The sequence below is a fragment of the Triturus cristatus genome, chromosome 7 (genome assembly GCF_964204655.1).
Source record: "Triturus cristatus chromosome 7, aTriCri1.1, whole genome shotgun sequence".
NCBI lineage: Eukaryota > Metazoa > Chordata > Amphibia > Caudata > Salamandridae > Triturus > Triturus cristatus.
In genome coordinates, this window is record NC_140590.1 from 1625332786 (window position 1) to 1625359359 (window position 26574).

Below are 26574 nucleotides of genomic sequence, written 5' to 3' on the forward strand. Positions count from 1 at the left end.
CTTTCACTAGGTAAAAAATGCCACTAGCATTTGCTCCAAGCTTGCATGGGCAATTGCCATCAGTTGTGCCTGATGGTAACTGCCCATGCAAACCTGTGCTCAAATGTTAACTGCATGCACAGTTACTGTTTCTGCATGCTATTCCTTAATCAGTTACACGAGTGCAAATCTGGTGCAATTAATACCAACAACTGGACATTAATATTATTTGTCATGGAGCAGGGCATTTACACCATGCATAGGTTAATGTGCAACAATGCTTAACAAATATGGGATTAAGAGTAGCAGTTTTGCAACCGATTATGCACAAGGTACAGTCAGTAGATTCCTGGAAGCCTAATGAAGCAGAATATTCAGTTCATGCTTTTTTCCATCCAGCCAATCTTCTCTCTGGCCACTGAATTAAAAAAGCAAGAGCAATTGATAGTGTAACCTTTCTGTTTTACTAGATCTTAGATGGGGAACAATCCCTTGAATCCAGAATGAAGCATTTTAAATATGTGTGTATGGACCCACTGCTGATGTCACTTACCATTTCTATACATCTATTGTTTTTGTATCCACTGTTCAGTGCATCTGAGCAGCCAAACAGTGACCGATATCTTCCTGGTTTCTGAATCCAGTAGGAACACATGTCAAGAGGTTATATATATTAATCTTCCCAAGTGCTTCTACCAATTACAAGTATTAATGTCCTATGGAAGAAAGTAGGGATTCAAGTATGGTCTTTTCCTGATATCAACTGTGTGAAACTGAGGTGGATTAAATACTCTGTAGCTTGTAAGTATTTGGTACAGATGTGCAGGACAGTTTCACACAATATTTACATGGGAGGAAAAGGAGCAGGAAGAAGTGACAATGTGCTAGCACATTGTGGGCAAGACTAGTGTGCACTTATGATCACTGAAAGACAGTGCTAAATTATGAGCAGTGTAGATATGAAGTTATGTATTTGTTTCAACTGTAGTATGATTAAGCAACTTGTGTTCCAAGTAGTCAACGATTCAAGATGTGACTAACCGCTTCGCTGCGGCCGGAATTCCCCCGCGTTGCTGAAAAATTCCACGTATGCGAGGTTCGGACAGCCCCCGGCCATCCTCCGCACACGCCCACTGTAGGAGAGTAGGGTCTGCTTTCTATGTTCACCCCCACTTTTTGCTTTTGCTTTACTGGTTTTCGACTTAGATGTGGCTGTGGGCCTGCTAATCAGACCCACAGCCCTGCTGTTCTCTCTCTAAATTGATACTATGTACTTTAGGTGCATAACCCATTTGGATAGGATCACCTTATTGGCCCCTGTACAGTGTACCTTAGGTACCCAGGGCATAGGTGTACCCTAGGCCTACCAGGGGCTGCAGCATGTATTATGCCACCCCTGGCCTGGCCTTCCATTATGACACAACTGACGGATCACTCAGCTGGGGCAAGGTCGTGTAATCACCCCTTGCTTAGGTGTAGTATTCCTATACCTATCTTACATATAGACACATGTGTACCTATCAGCCACTCCTATGGCAGGCCTTAACAATCCTGGAGGCAGAGTGCTTTGTAACATGTGAGATGGTGCTCTAGCATGAGCTGAGCCTGTCTGCAGCTTTCGGAACCATGTCCTTATAGCTGTTCTATGATATAGCCTACCATATACTCTTAAAGTGCCTTATAATCTTAAACGGTTATGGTAACTATAGTTTGGCTTTATCAAAACATGTCGTGTAAGGTGTCTAACACTTTGGAATAATACCCCCATCCCATTTCTGGGGATGAGGATATTATCCCTCCCTTCTAGAGGGAGAAGACATGATGTAACGTACTTACCCGGGTAAAGTTAACCAGAGCCCCAGCATCACAAAATGGATGCTGCTGCCACGACATAAGTCTGACCTCCTGCTGCTGGGAGTGATCCCAGCAAGGGAGGCTTGGACAATAGGTTTCCTGCCTTGGGAGGTGCGAGCACCACCCCAGACAGGCCTTAGTGTATTGGGGCAGGGAGGGATGAATGAAACGAGACACTGCCTGGGGCACACAAGGTGCTCCATGCATAGTCCAGTTCAAACCGGTGCTGGGGCACTCCAGCCCCAGTCCTGGCGCGAAACTGGACAAAGGGAAGGGGGTGTAACCACCCCCCTCCCAGGTCCCACCCATAAGGCGTGACCTAGCAGGCAACCCAACCCCCCAGATTTGGATAAGAGTGGTAGCTGGGCCTCAGGAGATTAGATTATCCTGAACCTGCAACTTGAACAGAAACTCTGGACCTTCGACATTCGACGAAAGAAGAAGACTGAAGAATCGCCCTTGTGGCCAAGGAGTGGCTACCCTGTGCAAACAGGCACCATCAAGAGACTACCCTTTGCTTTGCTAAAGTTCTACGAGGGACCGACTGCAGAGCCCGACCAGAGCCTTGACTTCCAGACTTCTCCGACCCTGATCCACATCCACAGCCGAGCTGAGATCCGTGGAGGCGACGAGAGACGTGGGACCGGCTACCTGGGAAAAGTGGCGAGTATCTTCCAGCGCAGCTTCTGAGGTACCCTCGAAGTTGTGCACCGGGGATTGAGAAGCCCCAACCCCAAGCACCATCTGCACCGAAGATCAGCCCCCCACACTCCACGAGTCCTGCGTGGGGCCCTTCTGCATTTTCCTGCTTGCCGCGTCTGTCCGGTTGCTTGCCCGTTGGCTAACGGCCTTTGTGACGACACACCTTGAAATCTTCACCGCTGGTTTGGCTCCTCCAGACTGGCTCCCGCTTCCTTGCAAAAGAGAAGCACCCCAGACCTTCCTGGTCTGCACCAGAAGCAAGTCCTCCGTTCTTCGTGGGTTCCGCTTGCCAAGGCTTGGTGAGTCCTAGTTCGACTTCGACACCGCCGACAGCAAGAGCCTTCGTGGGACAGCTCGCCTCCTGGTCCTGGTCCTGGTCGTCCTCGACGTCTCCTGGTACCCGTGGCTGCAGCGACAAGCTTCACCTTACACCTGCAATCTTCACGACATCGCCTGGTTCCTTCCTGGTTCCACGTGGTCACTGGCTAGTGACCTTGACTCTGTCCCTTCTGCTTGCAGGTATCCTCTCTTCTTGATCCCAGCCTTGGGATCCACCGGACACTCTTCACTGACTGCCTGTCAGCAACTTTCCTTCAGGCATCCATAGAAGTCCACGACGAAACCCGACGCAAGTTCACACCTATGCACCCGCAGCCCGTGGGCTAGGTAACTTGGGTACTTCGGTGCTCACAAGGGTAGTGACTATCCTAGGGTCTAGTTTCCGAGTCTCGACTCTCTAGCTGCTTCAGAAGTGTCCTTAAACTGCTTATTTCAAAACTGTACTATTTCTATCGACTATACGCATTACGCGTGAGTGTTTCCACTCTGCACCTGAATCCCGTGGGCCTCCCACTTCCTAACGTTTGGTAGTGTAGTGTAGCCCCAGCGATTCCCTAGGCCTAGGCCTATTCTATTTCCGTGACAGTGGTCCTTATACCACTTCTTTAGTATATGGTTTGCGTGGCCCCTAGGGCCTAACTGTATTACTTACCTGTGTGACTTAATGTATGCTTAAATAAGACTGTGTTGTACTTACCTCTAATCTCATAAAGAGTGCTGAGGGTTTGACCAGAATAAAGACACTTTATTTTATATATATATCTGTTGTGGTGTCCTTTCATTTGGTATTCAAGGGATTATATATGGTATCACAGCTGGCTTCACATGCCATTCAGAGTTTAGCCTAAGACTGCTCTTGTCCATGCTACCACTAGGATAGCTGGTCTATAAGGTTGACTTTACAACCAATCACCATAAGGGTTGTTTGGACTGATATAGGGTGTACACTAGAACTAGTGACATCATACATCAGGCCAACTTCTCACATTGGTGAGCAGCAGTTGGGATCTGAGCTTGCTGTTGTAATACCATTGTAATCTTGAGATACTAAATTGACAGATCACACAGATATTGTTTAGGTACATATAACATAGATTATAATACTTAAGTCCTACTGGACTTAGTGGTTGTAGGTTGAAGGGAGTAACACACCCTGACTACAACTACTAGAGAGGTTTAGTAGAAACAACTAGTGTAGGTAGGTGCACACACCACACCCTCACTAGATCATGTCTCTGGGAGGAGATAAAGTAGATGCTCTCTCAGGAGGGGCAGGTCTGAAAAAGACCCCCTCTAGATATGATACCCTAACTTTTCAGGAGATGAGACAATTGTGTACCTCCAGAAAGTTAAAACAGGATGCAAACCCTACCCTCCTTCAGCTAGTGCAACTCCTAGAGGAGTATGATACTCTTAGGGCCTCTCAGGCCAGTACCCTAGGTACAAAGGAGGGTCTACCCACCACAGATGAGTCAGATGGGACTTCAGATGAAGAGGTAGACAGCCAGGGCCAGGTAGGAAGACTTAGCCAGGCTAACCTAAGCTTACATGGGAGTTTGCATGGGGTCCCCCCATACAGACCCCCAAGTGGGCTTAACCAGAGAAATAGGAGAGACAGATCCCCTTCAAGGGAATCCATCCACTCCCATGTCTCTAGCATCTCTAATGCCTCTTCTCACAGGGGAATGACTTCCCCCGAGAGAAAGGAGCATGAAGCCAGAATGAGGGAAGCTAATCTGAGGATTGAGAGGGAAGAACTTGCCCTTGCCAAGGAGAAGCTTGCTCTGGCTAGAGAGCAAAAGTTAAGTGGGTCAGAACCCACTGGTGGCAGCAATATCCCTAAGGATAGAGACAGGCACTATGATAATAGAAACCTGAGCAAGATTGTCCCTCCCTACAAGTGTGGGGATTACATCCACAAATGGATAACTGCTTTGGAGGGGGCTTGCAAAGTACAGCAGGTACCCCAAAGTCAGTGGGCAGCTATCTTGTGGCTCTCCTTCTCTGAGAAAGGTAGAGACAAGCTCCTCACAGTTAGTGATGAGTATGCAGACAATTACACTGTCCTGAAGAGTGCTCTAATTGATGGGTTTGGCCTAACCACTGAACAATACAGGTTGTTGTTCAGGGATACCCAGAAGACACAGACTGAGGACTGGACTGACTTTGTAGATTGTGCCACTAAGGCTCTGGAAGGCTGGCTAGTGGGAAGTAAGGTTAAGGACTATACAGGATTGTATAATTTGATCATGAGAGAACAAATCCTTAACAACTGTCAAACCCAGCTACTGCATCAACACCTGATTGATTCTGATCTGACTTCTCCCCAAGAATTGGGAAAGAAGGCAGATAGATGGGTCAGGACTAGAGTTAAGCAGAAAAACCAGAACCAGGGCGGTGATCAGAAAAAGGCAGACCAGAAGGGTAATGATCAGAAACAAAAAGACCAGAAGTCTTCACCAGGTCCCCAAAAAGCTCAGGGGGAGGGTGGTCCCAAAAAAGATTTTAAAAAAAGATGGCCAAAGGAAACCATGGTGCAACTATTGTTAGTCCAACTCACATTGGTTTAGTGAGTGCACCAAAAAGGATAAGCCCCCAGCCACCATTGCCCCTAAGGCAACTGTACCCCCTAGTCCAGCTGTAAGTGGTGGTTCCCAGCAAAAGGGTGTAGTAGGGTTAACCCTGGGAACAGAGGAGGATTCTGGCCTAGTCAGGATACCTACTCAGGCTGTTCTGATCTGCGATGGGGACTTAGCTTTGTCCTCTACTGTAGGCCCCAGTAACCTGGGCAAGTACAGACAGACTCCTTTTATTAACCAAAGAATGGCTCAGGCCTACAGGGACACTGGGGCTAGTGTCACAATGGTGACACCTGCCTTTGTGGACCCTGGACAGATCATACTAGGTGAAAATTACCTAGTGACCAACGCTAGCAATGCCACTACCTCCCATAGTGTGGCTATTGTTGACTTCTCCTGGGGAGGGGTAACTGGCCTCAAGAAAGTTGTTGTTAGTTCAGACCTTCCTGTAGAGTGTTTACTGGGCAATGATCTTGAAACTTCAGTTTGGTCTGAAGTGGAGTATAGGACCCATGCAGAAATGCTAGGGATAGATGCACATGTCCTTGCTGTGACCAGGTCACAGGCCAAAAAGTGCACCACTGAACAAGTGCTGGATCCTGAAACTATGGACCAGTCACAACCCAAGAGAAAGAGCAGTAGGGTAAAGGCTGTGCCTTCCCCCCTGTCTCAGGCACTGGATCAGCCCTCACAGGAGGATGATTATGAGAGCCCTGAAGGAACTGTCCTAGAAGAACTTGAACCTGATCAGGTTGAGTTTCTTGGGACAGGGGGGCCCTGAAGGGCAGATCTGAGGCAGGCTCAATTAGACTGCCCCTCTCTTGAACCCCTCAGACAGCAGGCTGCTGCTGAGGCTGCAGGGAATGCTCAAGGTACCCATAGAGTGTATTGGGATGAAGGGCTACTGTATTCAGAGGCTAGAGACCCCAAGCCTGGTGCATCCAGGAGGTTGGTCATACCACTGAAGTTCAGAGGCTTCCTTCTTACCATGACCCATGATATTCCCCTTGCAGGACACGTAGGCCAGAACAAGACTTGGGACAGGCTTGTCCCTCACTTTCACTGGCCCCATATGTCAGAAGATACCAAGGAGTTTTGTCGCTCCTTTGTCACCTGCCAAGCCAGTGGCAAATCAGGTGGCACCACAAAGGCCCCCCTCATACCACTACCTGTGGTGGGGGTTCCCTTTGAAAGAGTGGGCATAGATATTGTAGGACCAATGGACCCACAAACAGCATCTGGGCACAGATTTATACTGGTGATAGTGGACCATGCCACCAGGTATCCAGAAGCTATTCCCCTGAGGACCACAACAGCTCCTGTTGTGGCAAGGGCCCTGCTTGGAGTATTCTCCAGAGTGGGCTTTCCAAAGGAGGTAATTTCTGACAGAGGTGCCAACTTCATGTCAGGATACTTGACTGCAATGTGGAAGGAGTGTGGTGTGAACTACAAGTTCACCACACCCTATCACCCACAGTGCAATTGGCTTGTTGAGAGATTCAACAAGACCCTAAAGGGAATGATAAAAGGTTTACCAGACAAGCTTATGCGAAGATGGGACATCCTTTTACCCTGCCTTCTGTTTGCTTACAGAGAGGTCCCACAAAAGGGGGTTGGCTACAGCCCTTTTGCGCTTTTGTTTGGGCATCCTGTAAGAGGACCCCTGTGTTTGGTAAGGGAAGGATGGGAGAGACCTCTCAGACAACCCAAACTTGACATAGTGGATTATGTACTTGGTCTCCGCTCCAGGATGGCAGAGTATATGAAGAAGGCTTCTAAAAACCTTGAGGCAAGCCAAGAACTCCAAAAAGCTTGGCATGACCAAAAGGATGTGCTGACTGTTTACCAGCCAGGGCAGAAAGTGTGGGTGTTGGAGCCAGTGGCCCCAGCAGCACTCCAAGACAAATGGTCTGGACCCCACACTATTGTTGAGAAAAAGGGAGAAGTCACCTACTTGGTGGACCTTGGGACTCCCAGAAGCCCCCACAGGATGCTTCATGTCAACAGATTGAAGGCATATGTTGACAGGGCAGACATGGGCTTACTCATGGCTACAGATGAGGGGCAGGAGGAAGAGAGTGACCCTCTCCCAGACCTGTTGACTCAGAACCCTGATGATGGCTCAGTTGATGGTGTGGTCTTTTCTGACAGCCTCACTCTCCATCAGCAACAGGACTGCAGACGAGTTCTGCAATCCTACAGACATATGTTCTCTCTGACCCCAAGTCAGACAAACTGGTGCACCCATGAGGTGGACACTGGTGACAGTCTGCCTGTGAAGAGTAAAATCTACAGGCAACCTGACCATGTCAGGGACTGCATAAAAGTTGAGGTACAAAAGATGTTGGAGCTGGGAGTCATTGAACCTTCAGAGAGCCCCTGGGCTAGTCCTGTAGTTCTTGTGCCAAAACCTCACACCCAAGATGGTAAGAGAGAGATGAGGATTTGCGTGGATTACAGAGGTCTCAATGCTGTCACTAGGACAGATGCCCACCCAATACCTAGGGCAGATGAGCTCATTGACAGACTGGCAGCTGCTAAGTTTTTGAGCACATTTGACCTGACAGCAGGCTACTGGCAAATCAGACTAGCTGAGAATGCAAAGGCCAAAACTTCTTTCTCGACCCCAGGAGGACATTATCAATTTGTGGTAATGCCGTTTGGTTTGAAGAATGCACCTGCCACTTTCCAAAGGTTGGTGAATCAAGTCCTTACTGGGTTGGATGATTACTGTGCAGCTTATCTTGATGATATTGCTGTCTTTAGCTCCACCTGGGAAGATCACCTGGTCCACCTGAGGAATGTTTTAGAGGCCCTGCAAAAGGCAGGCCTCACTATCAAGGCCACTAAGTGCCAGATAGGGCAGAGCAAGGTTGTATACCTGGGCCACCTAGTTGGTGGGGGTCAGGTTCAACCACTGGAGAGCAAGATCCAGACCATAAAGGACTGGACTCCTCCAACTACCCAGACTCAGGTCAGAGCTTTCTTGGGCCTGACTGGGTACTACAGGAAGTTTGTTAAGAACTATGGGTCCATTGTGACACCACTTAATGACTTGACCTCCAAGAAAATGCCAAAGAAAGTTCAGTGGACAGTAAGCTGTCAAAAAGCATTTGATGACCTGAAGCAGGCCATGTGCAGTGCACCTATTCTGAAAAGTCCAGACTACTCCAAAGAGTTCATTGTCCAGACAGATGCTTCTGAGTTGGGTGTGGGCGCTGTTCTTTCACAACTTAATATAGATGGTCAAGACCAGCCCATTGCTTTTATAAGTAGAAGGCTGACTCCTAGAGAGAAACGTTGGTCAGCTATTGAGAGGGAGGCCTTTGCTGTGGTTTGGGCCCTGAAGAAGCTGAGGCCATACTTGTTTGGCACTCACTTCAAGATTCAGACAGACCATAAGCCCCTCTTGTGGCTAAATCAGATGAAGGGTGAAAATCCCAAACTTCTTAGGTGGTCCATTTCCCTACAGGGGATGGACTTCACAGTGGAACATAGACCTGGGACTGACCATGCCAATGCAGATGGACTCTCCAGATATTTCCACTTAGAACATGAAGACTCAACTGGTCAAGGTTAGTTTAATGTCCCTACGTTTGGGGGGGTGGTTGTGTAGGAGAGTAGGGTCTGCTTTCTATGTTCACCCCTACTTTTTGCTTTTGCTTTACTGATTTTCGACTTAGATGTGGCTGTGGGTCTGCTAATCAGACCCACAGCCCTGCTGTTCTCTCTCTAAATTGATACTATGTACTTTAGGTGCATAACCCATTTAGATAGGATCACCTTATTGGCCCCTGTACAGTGTACCCTAGGTACCCAGGGCATAGGTGTACCCTAGGCCTACCAGGGGCTGCAGCATGTATTATGCCACCCCTGGCCTGGCCTTCCATTATGACACAACTGGCTGATCACTCAGCTGGGGCAAGGTCGTGTAATCACCCCTTGCTTAGGTGTAGTATTCCTATACCTATCTTACATATAGACACATGTGTACCTATCAGCCACTCCTATGGCAGGCCTTAACAATCCTGGAGGCAAAGTGCTTGGTAACATGTGAGATGGTGCTCTAGCATGAGCTGAGCCTGTCTGCAGCTTTCGGAACCATGTCCTTATAGCTGTTCTATGATATAGCCTACCATATACTCTTAAAGTGCCTTATAATCTTAAACGGTTATGGTAACTATGGTTTGGCTTTATCAAAACATGTCGTGTAAGGTGTCTAACACTTTGGAATAATACCCCCATCCCATTTCTGGGGATGAGGATATTATCCCTCCCTTTTAGAGGGAGAAGACATGTTGTAACCTACTTACCCGGTTAAAGTTAACCAGAGCCCCAGCATCACAAAATGGATGCTGCTGCCACGACACAAGTCTGACCTCCTGCTGCTGGGAGTGATCCCGGCAAGGGAGGCTTGGACAATAGGTTTCCTGCCTTGGGAGGAGCGAGCACCACCCCAGACAGGCCTTAGTGTATTGGGGCAGGGAGGGATGAATAAAACGAGACACTGCCTGGGTCACACAAGGTGCTCCATGCATAGTCCAGTTCAAACCGGTACTGGGGCACTCCAGCCCCAGTCCTGGAGCGAAACTGGACAAAGGGAAGGGGGTGTAACCACCCCCCTCCCAGGTCCCACCCATAAGGCGTGACCTAGCAGGCAACCCAGCCCCCCAGATTTGGATAAGAGTGGTAGCTGGGCCTCAGGAGATTAGATTATCCTGAACCTGCAACTTGAACAGAAACTCTGGACCTTCGACATTCGACGAAAGAAGAAGACTGAAGAATCTCCCTTGTGGCCAAGGAGTGGTTACCCTGTGCAAACAGGCACCATCAAGAGACTACCCTTTGCTTTGCTAAAGTTCTACGAGGGACCGACTGCAGAGCCCGACCAGAGCCTTGACTTCCAGACTTCTCCGACCCTGATCCACATCCACAGCCGAGCTGAGATCCGTGGGGGCGACGAGAGACGTGGGACCGGCTACCTGGGAAAAGTGGCGAGTATCTTCCAGCGCAGCTTCTGAGGTACCCTCGAAGTTGTGCACCGGGGATTGAGAAGCCCCAACCCCAAGCACCATCTGCACCGAAGATCAGCCCCCCACACTCCACGAGTCCTGCGTGGGGCCCTTCTGCATTTTCCTGCTTGCCGCGTCTGTCCGGTTGCTTGCCCGTTGGCTAGCGGCCTTTGTGACGACACACCTTGAAATCTTCACCGCTGGTTTGGCTCCTCCAGACTGGCTCCCGCTTCCTTGCAAAAGAGAAGCACCCCAGACCTTCCTGGTCTGCACCAGAAGCAAGTCCTCCATTCTTCGTGGGTTCCGCTTTCCAAGGCTTGGTGAGTCCTAGTTCGACTTCGACGCCGCCGACAGCAAGAGCCTTCGTGGGACAGCTCGCCTCCTGGTCCTGGTCGTCCTCGACGTCTCCTGGTACCCGTGGCTGCAGCGACAAGCTTCACCTTTCACCTGCAATCTTCACGACATCGCCTGGTTCCTTCCTGGTTCCACGTGGTCACTGGCTAGTGACCTTGACTCTGTCCCTTCTGCTTGCAGGTATCCTCTCTTCTTGATCCCAGCCTTGGGATCCACCGGACACTCTTCACTGACTGCCTGTCAGCAACTTTCCTTCAGGCATCCATAGAAGTCCACGACGAAACCCGACGCAAGTTCACACCTATGCACCCGCAGCCCGTGGGCTAGGTAAATTGGGTACTTCGGTGCTCACAAGGGTAGTGACTATCCTAGGGTCTAGTTTCCGAGTCTCGACTCTCAAGCTGCTTCAGAAGTGTCCTTAAACTGCTTATTTCAAAACTGTACTATTTCTATCGACTATACGCATTACGCGTGAGTGTTTCCACTCTGCACCTGAATCCCGTGGGCCTCCCACTTCCTAACTGTTGGTAGTGTAGTGTAGCCCCAGCGATTCCCTAGGCCTAGGCCTATTCTATTTCCGTGACAGTGGTCCTTATACCACTTCTTTAGTATATGGTTTGCGTGGCCCCTAGGGCCTAACTGTATTACTTACCTATGTGACTTAATGTATGCTTAAATAAGACTGTGTTGTACTTACCTCTAATATCATAAAGAGTGCTGCGGGTTTGACTAGAATAAATACACTTTATTTGATATATATATCTGTTGTGGTGTCCTTTCATTTGGTATTCAAGGGATTATATATGGTATCACAACTGGCTTCACATGCCATTCAGAGTTTAGCCTAAGACTGCTCTTGTCCATGCTACCACTAGGATAGCTGGTCTATAAGGTTGACTTTACAACCAATCACCATAAGGGTTGTTTGGACTGATATAGGGTGTACACTAGAACTAGTGACATCATACATCAGGCCAACTTCTCACACCCACCGTGACGTCAGACGGCAGGGGGCCGTCCGACACATGGAAGCGGCTAAGGATTAAGGTTAATGATTTGAGGTTATTTAGTTATAGGGCTGGGCTATACAATTCTCTTCATACCTTCCTCTTTAATGTCTTGTAATCAGGGAAGAATACTCATTTTTCTCTGGAATGTCTTCTGATCAGGGAACAACAATTATATTTTTCCTATATCATTAGCCACAAGTTTTAAGCTATTATGTAACATTGCATGTTTTTTAGAGCACAGTTGTTCACCAGTTCCTTAGCCTCTTGGGGCCAAAAGGTATGATAATTTCATTCTGCGAGTCTCTAATTGCAGTTTTTTGTGACTCGAAATTAGAGACTCGCAAAATGAAATGTACTGATTTGTCTCAGACACATTAGTGATTCCCAATGGGGGGGTCGCAATTGACCTGCCTCATCAATATATATTTTGTTTTACACAAATGTTATTCATTTTTCAGTTTATGTATAGACACATTACATCTGTCAGTGGTTACATCTTCTGACTAACAAAATGCAAGGTCAATAATTTCAAGATTTGGTACAATTACATGTTTAACAGACTTAGTCATCGCAGTAGATTTTCTGAATTCGTGTGCGTAATGAGAGGTTTACATACAACGTCTGGATATACTTTTCAGGTGATTATGTTTCATAACTCCAACTTTCCCCCCTCCCATAAAATATAAATACCTTCCTAAAACTTTAAAGCAATGCCGCTATGTTCTGAGTGCCTGAGTCTTATAATATATCCTTACGGGGTGACTGAGCTGGAGCAGTAGGGGTAGAGAGAGGTAGGGGGAAGAGAGAGGATCCATGTCAAGGGAGGGGTTACACGATCATTTCAATACATAATGCTTATCTTTAATAGGTGCCCGGGCAATTCGGCACAGGCTGAAAACACAAAGGGGGGGTGGGGGGGCGGGTGCTGCTAGTCCCTCAGTCTTCAGGTTCAGCTGCGGTATGTACCCTGAAATGTTCTAACAGTTGGGCCCATTCCATTGAAATTGGCTTTTTCCTCAGTCCCCTAACCTCCTCGTGCTGCAGCGTCCCTCTCTCAGCAGTAGCCCATTTAATAACTTCTTCTCTCCACTTTTCCTCACGCGGTGCCGCACTAGATGTCCAGCTGCGTGTTTAGCCTCTTGGCTAACATCAAGGAGAGCCCTGTAAAGCAGCACAGAACAACCGCCTTTTTGGGGAGGGGGGAAAAGATCCAAAAGACAGGCCTCGATAGAGGCCCAAGAGGAGCGTTCAGTAACTTGAGTGAGGGCCTGCATGATTTCAGTCCAAAACCCGTTCAGAGAGGGACAAGCCCACATCATGCGGATGAAGTCAGCATCTGGGCGGCAACATCTAGAACAGACTGAAGATGCGGTCAGGTACGTGCCTTGTATCGCCTGCGATGTTAGGTAAGCTCTGTGTAGTATTAGCGACTGTATAGATTTAAGTCGAACATTGCCGGAGACTCGTCTGGGATGTTTTAGGATCTGAGCCCATTCTCTGTCAGTAAATTCCCTGGCTATCGCAGTTTCCCACTTCTGGCGAACGGACAATAGTGAAATGACCATATTTATACTTATTCCCCGGTATAACCATCTAACCAGATGGCTCCCATGACCCATTATGTGTAGTGCTTGCAGTAGTTGGAAGGTAGGGGGTTCCTTTTGGTCCACCAACCAGTGCCGGCGTATGTAATGTGTAATTGCAGCGTGAGTTAAGAACAGTGTACTTGGAACAGCATTAGTTTGTATAAACTCATCATGGGGCATTAAATTACCGTCTAGGAAAAAATCCCCCACTGTTTCAACTCCGGCCTCCACCCAACTCCGCAACCCATTAGTTGATAATATTCCCCGCAAGGATGGTAGGACACACGCCGGAACATTTGAGGCATATGAGGTGGGCGTTTTGGCATATTTCAGTGCCAGCTTCCAGTAATGGAGTGCTATATGGAGAAGGAAGGGTGGATCTCTTACCCGCCCTGCACCGGGGCATAGTATTTTCTGTAATGATACAAGTTTTAAGTACTCAGGTGAGAAACCTATTTCGAATAAGTTATGGCAGGCCAGCCAGTACGCCAACCATTGTAATTGCCCGGCTAAACAGTATGCCTCACAATCCCGTGCCCCCATGCCCCCTTCGGTGCTCCGCAACTGCATTTTGGCAAGGGCAATCTATGTCGACCCGGTCCTCAGAGCAATGAAGTTAGTAATGTGTGGAGTGCTTGGTAGATCCATGCTGGAAGGGCTACAGGGAGGTTCACAAATTAGTATAAGAGTCTGGGTAGCATGACCATTTTAGATACAGCCAGTCGACCAGCTGTCATTAGGGGCAAGGTGTTCCAGAACACCACTTGAGATTTTAGGGACTTTAGCGTTCAAACCACATTTCCATCTATGGTATCAGAAGTGGTTCTGTAAATATGGATGCCCAGATATTTAAAAGTTATTGGTTCTACCCTGAACTGCAGCGGACCGAACTGGAGACTGGGTGAAGTATAAGTATCATAAAAGGAGTATGCCACCGATTTTGAGGTGTTGATATGTAGACCGGATATTTCCCCAAATTGTGTGAACAAAGAGGCTATAGGTTGCATATCCATATGTCGGTCTTTAAAGTACAATAACATATTGTCGGCATAGAGCGATACAGAGTGATTTGCCGAGCCAACCGGAATGCCATATGTTGTCATAGCGCATCGTAAATGTTGTGCTAGGGGCTCCAAGGCTAGCACGAATAGTAAGGGCCAGAGGGGATAGCCTTGACGTGTACCATGAAAAATATTAGAAGTAGGTGGTAAACTGCAATTGTTTGGGACCCCATTCTGGTGTTGGCATGCCCCTTCCTAATAGTGTCTCGCATACCGGTTTTTGCGAGTCAGTAATAGGTTACCGGTTTGCAAAATAGGGTTAGTACATTACAAAAGCAGTTTTAGTGGTCACAAACGGCCCAAATCTCTATTTGCGACTGCTAAAAACAGTCGTACATCTGGGCCCTATGATTTCCCATCTTAGAAGTTAGAAGTTTTCTGAAGTCTGTCTAAGTTGGTTTTGCCCGAAGCAATGTCTCTGCAGGGTTGGGCAGGGGACCATGGACTGGCTGGCTATGGTTCATCCTAGTTCTTGCCAAGTTGAGATTCAAAATGATAGCTGGAGTATATTTTCAGTAATAAATAAATCTATACCAAAGCATCCTCTTTCTGGTTCTTGGGTGTCTAATGGCAGCCTTGCACCAGTTTATATGTATGTACCAAAGTTCCACGCTTGTGCTTTTGTATCTGGAAATGAGACTCGTGGTTATCTAGCAGGTTCTGATTATCAAAAAGGAGAACAGCACAATACTTATAGATGGAAACCTCACACTCTTACACAAGGGACATGGGCAGCTTATCAGTCTTTTTTCTTGCTACCTGTATTGTGTTGGAAGCAGAAGGAAGATCAATTAGTGTTTGGGCTCCAGACACTTTGCAGTAGCAGGCGGTTGTTAGACTTGGCATCTGTTGGCGTGTTTCCCCTGAGTTTTTGCTTTCTGACCTCCCGGTTTTGACTCGGTTTGTGCTGGCTTAGTGTTTCTAAGTATTTTTCTCACTGCTGATCAGTGGTAAAGTGCAAGTGCTCCTGTGGTAAAATGTGTTGTGGATTGGTTTTTCCATGATTGCCCTGTTTGATTTATGTGTCAGTCCCTAGTAAAGTGCACTGAGTGTGCCAGGGCCTGTAAATCAAATGCTGTTGGTGGGCTGCAGCACTGGATTGTGCCACCCACCCAAATAGCCCGTAAATGTAACTCCGGCCTGCCATTGCAGAGCCTGTGTGCAATCTGGTACTGCAGTGTTGACTTGGCAAGTGCACCCACTTGCCAGGACCTCACCTTCCCTTTTCTTACATGTCAGTCACCCCTAAGGTAGACCCATGGAACCCCTGTGGGCAGGGTGCAGTGTATGTAAAAGGTAGGACATGCCCTGGTGTGTGTGGCATGTCCTGATAGTGAATTACTGCCAATTTCGTTTTTCACTATTGCAAGGCTACCTGTTCCCCATAGGACAGAATGGGAAGGTTGTTTATAACATCTTATAAACATAACTGGCCATGGTAACTGGGTACGAAAGCACACAGCAAAGTGGTAGTTCATCCTCACAGCTTCTCCAGCTCTTCTTCTTGGCAGTGTTCTTGGTCCAAAAGAGTTCTAAAGTTCAGGGGTCTGGGCCCTAATATTTATATCCCTAAATCATTTGATCTCTTAGGCAGAGAGTGTCTGTGCCCAGCCAAAACCAGTTCTGCCTTTTCTGGTGTGGCTTCCTGGCAGGAGGTGGAGACGGCATTGTCAGAGGCAGACCAGGCCCATACAGGTGCAAGGAAATCTCCTCCCCCTATTCTAAATGCAGCCCAGGTCTATTCAGCCCTTTCCTGACCCACCTAGACTATCCGGAGCCACTCCTGCTCCCCAGCCCCTGTCATCCAAAACCCAGACAGTCAATCCACAAACCCAGTGGAGGCACACTGGATGGTTAGGCAAGAAAATACCTACTTTCTAAAAGTGGTATTTTCAAACACAGAATGTAAAAATCACCTTCACTAAAAGATGCATCTTTAGATTCTGAGTTCAGGCATACTAAACTTAATTTTCCTACCTAGTTCCCGGGGCCAGTTATGTTTATAAGATGTTATAAACAACCTCCCCATTCTGTCCTATGGGGAAAAGGTAGCCTTGCAATGGTGAAAAACGAAATTGGAAGTAATTCACTATCAGGACATGCCACACACACCAGGGCATGTTCTAACTTTCACATACACTGCACCCTGCCCACAGGGATACCTTGGGCCTACCTTAGGGGTGACTGACATGTAAGAAAAGGGAAGGTGAGGGCCTGTCAAGTGGGTGCACTTGCCAATTCGACATGGCAGTACCAGACTGCACACATGCTCTGCAATGGCAGGTCGGAGTTACATTTACGGGCTGTTTGGGTGGGTGACACAATCCAGCGCTGCAGCCCACCAACAGCATTTGATTTACAGGCCCTGGCAAACACAGTGCACTTTACTAGGGACTGACACATAAATCACACAGGCCAATCATGGAAACACCAAACCACAACACATTTTAGCACAGGAGCACTTGCACTTTACCACTGATCAGCAGTGAGAAAACTAAGCCAGCATAAACAGAGTCAAAACCGGGAAGTCAGAAAGCAAAAACTCAGGGGAAACACACCAAAAGATGCCAGGGAGAACTACCCACCCTCCTGGGAGTTCTCTTCACTAAGGCGGAAAAACCTGGACAGACCATCTGCATTGGTGTGTTCTGTGCCAGGACGGTGTTCCACCGTAAAGTCCATTCCCTGTAGGGAAATGGACCACCTCAGTAGTTTTGGATTCTCACCCCTCATTGCATTAACCATCTGAGGGACCTGTGGTCTGTCTGAACCCGGAAGTGAGTCCCAAACGGGTAGGGCCTCAGCTTCTTCAGTGCCCAGACCCCAGCAAAAGTTTCCCTTTCTATGGCACTCCACCTCTGTTCCCAGGGGAGTTGTCTCCTGCTAAAGAAGACAACAGGCTGGTCTTGGCCCTCTTCGTTCAGTTGTGAGAGCACCGCTCCCACACCATGCTCTGAAGCGTCAGTCTGCACCACGAATTCCTTGGAGATGTCGGGTGCCTTGAGCACGGGTGCTGTGCGCATGGCGGCCTTCAGGGTATCAAAAGCCTTCTGGCAGGACTCAGTCCAGATCACCTTCTTGGGCTGCTTCCTAAGAAGTCAGCTCTGTCAAGGGGGCAACAATGGTGCCATAGCCCTTAACAAACCTCTTGTAGTACCTGGTTAGACCTAAGAAGGCCCTCACCTCTGTCTGGGTCTTGGGGGGCTCCCAAGCCAGAATGGTGTCATCTAAGGCTGTAGGGGCGCCACCTGGCCGCTTCCTCCTGGTGTCTCAAGTACACCACAGAACCCTGCCCGATCTGGCACTTACTGGCCTTGATCTAGAGGCCTGACCTCTGCAGCGCCCTCAACACTTCCCTGAGGTGCTGCAAGTGTTCTTCCCAGCTGGAACTGAAAACTGCGATGTCATCCAGGTATGCGGCACTGAAATCCTTCAGTCCAGCCAACACCTGGTTGACTAACCTCTGAAAGGTGGCAGGGGCATTCTTCAACCCAAAGGGCATCACACGGAACTGTTAATGTCCTTCTGGGGTTGAGAATGCCGACCTCTCTTTGGCCCAATCGGTTAAAGCAATCTGCCAGCACCCAGACTTGAAATCAAACATGCTGAGAAATTTGGCAGCTCCCAACCGATCAATGAGCTCATCAGCTCTGGGGATGGGGTGTGCGTCAGTCCTGGTGACTGCTTTGAGCCCACAGTAGTCCAAACAAAACCGCAGTTCTGGAATGGCACCGGGTGCAGCAGCCTTTGGAACCAAGGCCACTGGGCTGGTCCATGGACTGTTGGAAGGCTCGATCACCCCTAACACTAACATCTTAGAGACCTCCTCTTTAATACTGGCCTTGACCCAGTCAGTCAACCTGTAAATCTTGTGCTTCACAGGAGGGCTGTCAACCGATGACCATGTCATGGGTACACCAGTGAGTAACACCTGGGGTCAGAGAGAACAGTCGGGCAAACTGTCCCAACAACTGGTGACAGTCGCTCTGCTGCTCTGGGGTCAGTCTAGGGGAGAGGATCACACCTTCCACTGACCCATCGTGCTCCTTGGTAGACAGGAGGTCAAGGAGAGGTTCACTCTCCTCTTCCACCCCATCATCTGTCGCCAAGAGCATGCTCACTTCGTACCTCTTGAAATGGGGCTTGAGGCGGTTCACGTGGAGGACCCTCAAAGGGTTCCTTGGAGTCCGGAAATCCACCAGGTAGGTGACATCACTTTTGCGCTCCATCACCTCAAACGGCCCAGTCCACTTGTCCTGCAAGGCACAAGCTTCCACTGGGGCCATGAGCCACTCTTTCTGCCCAGGTTGAAATTCGACCAGAGTACATTCTGGTCATACCACTTCTTCATTTCTTCCTGGCTTGCTTCTAGGTTCGCCTGAGCAAGTTTCCTGAAGCTGGCAGTTTGGTTTCTGAAGGCCAGCATGTAACTAAACACATCCTGGGGATTTTTCCTGGGAGCTGCCTCCCAGCCTTCCTTTACCAAACTCAGAGGTCCTCTCACAGGGTGACCATACAGAAGCTCAAAGGGACTGAACCCAAGAGACTTCTGTGGCACCTCCCTGTACGCAAAGAGAAGGCATGGCAAGAGGACGTCCCACTTACGACTCATGGGTTCTGTCAGACCCTTAATCATGCCCTTCGAGGTCTGGTTGAATCTCTCCACCAGACCATTACCTTGTGGGTGGTAAGTGGTGGTGAACTTGTAGGTTACACCACACTCCTTCCACAGGGATGTCATAGACTTGGATATGAAATTGGTCCCCCTGTCAGAAACCACCTCTCTGGCGAACCCCACGCGGGAAAAGGTCCCCATTAACGCCCGACCCACCACTGGCACCGTTGTTGCCCTGAGAGGGATTGTCTCCGGGTACCAGATGGCATAGTTCACCAAGACCAGGATGTACCTGTTGCCCATGGCTGTCTTGGGAGCCAGTGGTCCCACAATGTCCATCCCTACCCTTTCAAAGGGTGTTCCAACAACTGGAAAAGGTTGGAGAGGAGTGGAGTATCGTAGAATAGCAGAGGGGAGTGTCATAGAGAGTACTGTGCTTTAGAGTGGCACGGAGCGTAGAGTACAGTGGAGTATCACAGACTGGAGTAGAGCATTGTAGAATGGAGGAAACTATCATAGATAGGAGAGGAATAGCATGAAGCAGCCTAAAGTAGCACAGAGTGCCATAGAGTGGAGTGGCGTAGATTGGCCTAGAGTGAAGAGGTATAGAGGGGTGTAGAGTGTTGTAGAGTGGAGTAGCACAGAATGTCATCAAGTAGAATGTCATTGAGTGGAGTAGAGTGTCATAGAGTGGAGTGTTGTAGAGTGTAGTAGCGTAAAGTGGCAGAGAGTGGAGTTGAGTGTCCTAGATTGGCGTGGAGTGTTATAGAGTGGCGTGGCATAAAGTAAAGTGGAGAAGAGAGTCGTAGAGTGGTGTGTCATGGAGTAGCATAGGGTAGAGTTGGGTTGTATTAAGAGGTGTAGAGTGTTGTGGGTGGGGTAGCACACTGCCATTACAGACAACACATTTTCTATTGAAACAACCATTACATTTGCACGGACATACAGTTTTACTGATAAGAACAGCGCACAAATGATAATGTGTGGAATGGGCATCAACTAATGTATTGATCAGTTTTGATCGTATTAAAATATTTCTTTCTACCACATTTCCAAATTACAAAAAATGTGCTTCATTAGTGCTTTGCTAATTCTGATACATTCTGAAATATGTGCACAGTTCATTTACAGATATTTACATTTTGTGTGCTACAAAAAAATAACATCAAACAGACTTCCTCCAGCACACCCCCAGTACCCAGCATGACTGCAACATAAATCCTCTCACTCTGAAGCCAGAAAAAGAAAAGTAAACACCAAGCTCCCACAGAAGACAGAGTCCAATATTTGACCTCTGTCTTTGAATGCACAGCAACTGAGACAAGATAAGAAAAAAATCTAAGAGCCAATTTACATAAAGTGAGCACTTGTGGAAGAATATTGTGAACAAGCTATGCTCCACAGGAGGGACAAAGACATACTGGCAGGTCTAAAACAAAACCAACAAATAGAAAGCAAGCGACTGAGTTAACAAACACAAAGCCAATAATAACCAATGGATAGACTGTATTCCCCGGGAAGTTGTCTGAATGTCCCCAATAAGTCTTTGCACCTGCCTCTCCTTAGGCTCTTTTTCATCCTGAACATACAAAAAAAATCATGATAGGACTGACACTCCTGACAAAGCTACTGGCACTTCCCTATCGCAAGTTTAGGTTGATACTACATCAAGAACAACCTACTTTTGTTTTTCCTCATTGACTTTTGGATTATAAAAAGGATTCTCTTTTTGAACAACATGCCAACAAAATTGACTGAGCTGAATTGGGGGTATATGTTAGTGGAAGCTTGATTTTTAATGTAAGCTATGAACAGATGACACAAATCTGCATGAACTATATAATGTTCAGTGTTGTAATAGTAGACAAGCACATTGGACTTCCTCAATTTATTTTCATTATAAAGTTGTATTACCTCTATATACCAGGGTTTTTTCTTTCAAGCTCTATCCATATAGTGGTCATTGATTTATCTTTGTTGTGCAGGCAGAAAAATCTTATAAAATTAACAATGCTTACATGCAATTAAGTTTGTTGGGCTGAAATGTTCCTATTTATATTTCGTGAGCTAGATAACTGGTACCAGTGTAGCTCCTAAATCTTCCCCAGACAGAAGAACTGTTTTCAAAGAATAAGACCTGGTTGTTCTTAAAGATGCTTCAGGAAGAATTTATTTCATAAGGTCATACATCTTTGGTTGATACTGATAAAGGATGTTCTTCTACTTTCAAGCTGGATCACCTTTTTTTAATTAAATCATGTGTTCTCACTCATCCTGTGTGTGCTCAAGTTAACATTTCTCATCAAAGACAAGTGGGTCTTCTTCAACAGATACCTAAAATTCCTACACCAAGACAAGCAATACCCATTTATTAAGAGTGTTTCATTGCATGAAGGTTTTACAACAGTTATAATATTGGTTAATACCTTTACTAAAACAGTCAATTTTCACCTATGCAGATGATTACCGGAGTACTTGTCATCAATAGCTTCTTTAAAATTGTAAACGTTTCTCTTGTAATTCACATTAATATCTAATTGTGGTTTTTATTGCATATTGAAGTTGAAAAGGGTGTATGTGAAGGATAAGGAAATGAATGACCCTACATTCCTGCTTGCCATCTGCAATTTAATGGCCAAACTTCACTTCAAAATCAAGGTCTCTCCCACTGGCTACAACATTTGTAAATAACATGCAAGCTAACTAAAAAAGCTTAGCTCCCTAAATCCATGTCTTTTGTACAGGTACATGGATACGTGACAGTTGTGAGTTGAGCACTTCAGTGGCAAACGAGGGTCTGTGGTCGTGTAAGGTAAACCAAAAACACAAAGGGTCCTAGCACATACTTGGGCTCTGTGACCCCGGTTTTAAATTGCTTTTCTGATGTTCTAGAATTCAGAATAACATGGGAGTTGGAGAAGCAACCCAAACGTGAGAGGAATATAAAACATTGTCGGTCATTAGAAGCATTCATATGTCAATTCTTTTAGTATTATTGTATTTAGAGTCCCAAATCAATGGAAGAAAGGGACCACACAAATTTATTTTTTCACGTCGGATCTTTGCTCTCAATTTGTAGTCGGAATACGGAGTAAAATTCTAGAGTTTGAAGCCCTGGATGAAGACTATAGTAATCAATCTCATTGAGCACCAAATAGCTTTGACATCTAAAAACAAACCACCAATAAGTGAACTGGGATTTCTACTCACAGGAGAATAATGGTTGTATACTTTATAAGACTAGTGAAGAGTGCTAGCTGGTCTTCAAGTTCAATGTAAGACTGGAAGGCAAGGGTTGCTGAAATGCAAAAGTGAAGATGACCACATTGTGTCTATAGATGCTCACAATTAAAATGTTCAGTTAACTGGTGCACTTACAGAACGCAGGGTAGACAAAGGTTCTCGCAGGCGACTGGATAACTTGTATTTAAGGTTCAGCACATTCAAAAGGTAATATAGCTGAGAATTTGAATAGCACACATTCTTCAAACATTCCAGAATAAGTGTGAGCAGCCTCAAACAAGGGAACACCACTGAGTAATGGTTGAAAGGGTAAACACCTAGTATTCCGCTAACAGAAAGAAATGTGATGATACAGGCTCCCACAGGGGCCAAGGGTCAGTGAAAACTTGCCACAGTCCTTCAAAGTTACATTCCCGTCATTAACATGCTATTCAAAAGTCTATCTGATCATGACGAGATGGGTTTTATTAAATGTCCTTGTAGTTCCCTGGTGGCTCCCTTTCTTTGTTGTCATCCTAGTCAGACTGCTCCTCCTGTAAACCGCAATCCAAAAGCTTTCCTTCCAGCCCAGAGCACATCTCTCTTTACTTCCTAAAATCATGTTCTCCCTATTGAAAATATGGTTCTCCTGTTGCTTCAACTTTTTTGTAGCAATTGTTGAAACTACAGTGGGCCATAACTTGCAGATTGCAGGGAATGTTTTGAAAATTGTAAATCATTACCACTGAAATCATTTTTATAAGATTGGTGTTGGGAGATAAGGAGTTGCTTTTGGCATACTTAGTGCCATCCCATGTATTGCCTATTAAAGTGGCACCTCGTTATGGTCCCTTTGTTATGTCATTTGATTAATCCATGGGCAAACTGCCCCCTATATATGTTAATTTGGTATGCATTCTCACAAGATAATTACCATGGACATAGATTATTTTTCCAGTTGTGAGCCTAAATCTGTTTCTCTGTTGTATAAATAAGAATTATCAGCGTGGAATCAAGATTGGAAATTGCCACTTTTATTGCGGTTCTTATCGGTTATTAATATCAGTTCTGGCTCATCTCGTTTTTTTCTTTTCATAGAAACCTGGGGTGCCAGGAGAAGAGGTGTGGGTTGGAGGGCTTAAGGGGTTATGGGTCACAGATTGATCTACTACTTTGAGAGGAGTGCTGAACATGAAATTCAGGCAAAACACAGTGCCTTCATTTGTCCAATAGGCAACCTGGGCCTTATTTTCATGAATTGTACTGGATATGTAAGTGCTGTGTACTGGATGTCTCTGGAAAAAATGAAGTGCAATATGGATGTCATGCGTCTGAGTAGCCTATCTTCACTAGGGACTAAAGACACACTAAAGGCGTATTGTTTTAAGAATAATTACTCACACCAGGTGTTCTCTCGCAGGTATGATGTGTGACTAGGCAACTGTTCATGATAAAAACACAAATTACCTAGCTGTCAAATGGTTATACTTCGTAAGTGTACATTTTAGCCAACACGACTAAGCATGCTGGTACGTTTAGTTTCTCTTAAGATATAGAATGAGCTCCAAATATTGGAATGTAGAGTTCGTAGATTAACAAAAACGGAGTGGTTTAGCAATACATTTGGAGCACGAGAAGAGTATGTATGTATTCACCTCCACACTCTACTTATTTTTTAATAAAGAAAATGCATAACCGCAAAATGGGTGATTCAATATGTATCGGAATATAACAGGATTTACCATTCAGTATGTTTGCGACATGGTTTTAGTGAGTAAGGCCACGTAGGTGGGGTCCGTACTAAAGAATACTCTTCATATAGGTCGATTTGTTAATCCATGCGAGACAGTTAATAAATGTGTCCTCCTGGACCCATCTCCACACAAAAAAGCAACAGCTCACAACTTGACAAATATTGCATTTAATGAGATCCTTCTGGCATGTAAATAGGAATCCAAAGGGAAGTTTCCATTTGAAAACAATGTACTTGATAATTTTCTAATATCCTATCCTGGGTGGGAACACAGTTAAACCTAAACTACGCATGGACAATGTTTTAGATTTATGTTTGACTGAATGTCGATGAGAAGTGACCCCATGTAACATGCATCCTGTTACAACTAATGCTGTTAAAAATACTTCGCATTTGAGTAGTATAGCTGTTGTGTTTTCTGAAGGGGTGTGCGAAGAACAACAATCCCCAGGATGCAAGGCGCGACTAAAGAACCAGGAATGGGGAGGGGGGGTCAGAAAAGGCATGTTACTACAAATCAAGCAAGGTTTATTGGTGTTTTACCACAATCCGCATAGCTTATGGAGAAAAATCTACTTTTTATTAATATTAATGGCCAACCGACAGTCTGAGCCAACCAGTCGAACCCAAAAGCAGGGCGCGACGTTTCCGTTTAGGGCGCCCGGGGAATGTGTCTCCTCAGAAATCCCTCCCTCAGTGGTTTTCCACATAGTTCGTAAGCCCACCCAACAAGGGAGCTTTGCCTCAACGGACGTTACTGTGGATGATCATGAGACAGTTGGCCGAACGTGTGCCCCCACCCCCTTTCAGCCGTTACCCCACACGCACAAAACGTTCAAGAGACGACAAGAAGGGGGAGGGCAATGGAGCACGTCGGCTGCCGAGTGACGCACAGCGGCACCTCGCTCCGTCTCGCGCCGTCCTTACGCCGCAGCCGCCTGGCCGTCGTCGTCTTCAGCGCCGCGACGTCCTCACGCTCCGCAGGGACCGCAGGATGGACGCGGTGCGTGAGGGGCAGGGGGAGGCAGAGCGTGGGCTCGGTGGAAGCTTTGGGAGGAGCCCCGGGAGCAAGGAGGTGCGCAGCGCTTACCTCGGTGGACGCCGGTCTCTGCCCGAGCACCGTCGTGTCGCGCGCCCTGTTGCTGACGCACAAGATAAAAGCCGAGGAGCGAGAGGCGCGTGCATGAGATGCGGTGGTGTGTTTTTTCCTTGGCCGCGCGCGTTCCCCGCGTTAAACTTTTCATAGGCCGTGAAATGGGTATCTAATGGTTCTTGTACGCATGCGCTGTCTCTGCACCACTCAACTGATAAATAATGGTAATATTGTTTGAGATTGGAGCGAACAGAGAGGGCGATTAATGCTAACATCCGTGAACAGGGTGCAACTGGTTTCGCGTTTATGGAGATCGCACATTTTTAATCCGCTTTGGGTTCTTTATAACGGTGTAGACAATGGATGATCTGGGTTTTTAACGAGTGCTAGTAAGTACTTCTCAGTTCTAATACATGAAGATTAGGTGGAAGTTGCTACTGGTCGCAAAAAGGTGTTTACGTGTGGTAACTTTCCACTTATGCAGCGTTATTCATTTATTTGTTGCTTTTATATCGCGTGCTAGGTCCATAAAGGATGCAGAAAGCTCTACATTTGCAGCAACAACGAACAGGTGTTTTTTTCTTTTTTCTCGACGTACGAATCCTATTGTTTGGGAACAAGGACATTTTTTTCATATTCAGGGGTGTGGAATTTAATACAATATCTACTTGTCCATGGGGCAGGTTGCTTCGTAAATCTACTTGTCTTGTAACTAAATCCACTTGTCCCTTTGGTGCCATGTAGCGCGGTGACAAATTATGGCAGCAATCTCATTGTATAAGAGCTCTGATATGGCCTCTCTGATTATGCCAGGGCTCATACCATATTGGTGTTTGAATACTTGCAATCCCTTTATGTTGCCGCGTTTCTGCAGATCTACATACTGGGGCTAAAGGTAGTGGTAAGCAATAGTTCCAGGGTTAGAATGCCCTTTTGAGTCTGTGCAAACCTACTAACTTGCATGTTTTAAGGGTTTTCAACAACTCTTCTCTAATCTTTTCCCATACTGAGAAGTGTTGGAAATTTACTCCTGACAATGGCAGACGTAAGTAAACCTTCTTACAGAGTCGGGGGGGAAAAAGTGGTTGGAGGGAAAGTGAACTTGCAAGCACTCAGATTTTATGCATATTTGCTCATGCTAAAATGCACTTCACAAATATTTTCAAGGAGTACTATTTCTTGTCCTGATTCTGTAAATTCTTGGGAATTCATGAAAGCCGAATAGCTGCACTTAATGCAAGGACATATACCGTGGGTGCACTTTTGAGACATTCTGTAAAAATTGAATCCCTCATTTGGTCTAGCGTTGACCATGACCTTTTCTGTTTTATTAAATCTCGCTCTCGCTCTCTCTCCACAGAAAGTAGTTTTGTTCAGTGCCATCAACTACTGTGGCAGTGTGTGCATTTTTGACA

The 26574-nt window shown here is 46.6% G+C and overlaps 1 protein-coding gene across 4 annotated transcripts in view; it reads right to left on the reverse strand.

The window, feature by feature from the left end:
- Positions 1 to 25303, reverse strand: part of GMEB2 (glucocorticoid modulatory element binding protein 2) — a 156062-nt gene extending 130759 nt beyond the window's left edge. For all 4 annotated transcript variants that reach the window (XM_085619598.1, XM_085619596.1, XM_085619597.1 and 1 more), the window contains exon 1: positions 25157 to 25303. The gene's annotated coding sequence lies outside the window, so the exon portion shown is untranslated. The remainder of the gene's footprint in view (positions 1 to 25156) is intronic.
- Between the last annotated feature and the right edge of the window lie 1271 nt (positions 25304 to 26574).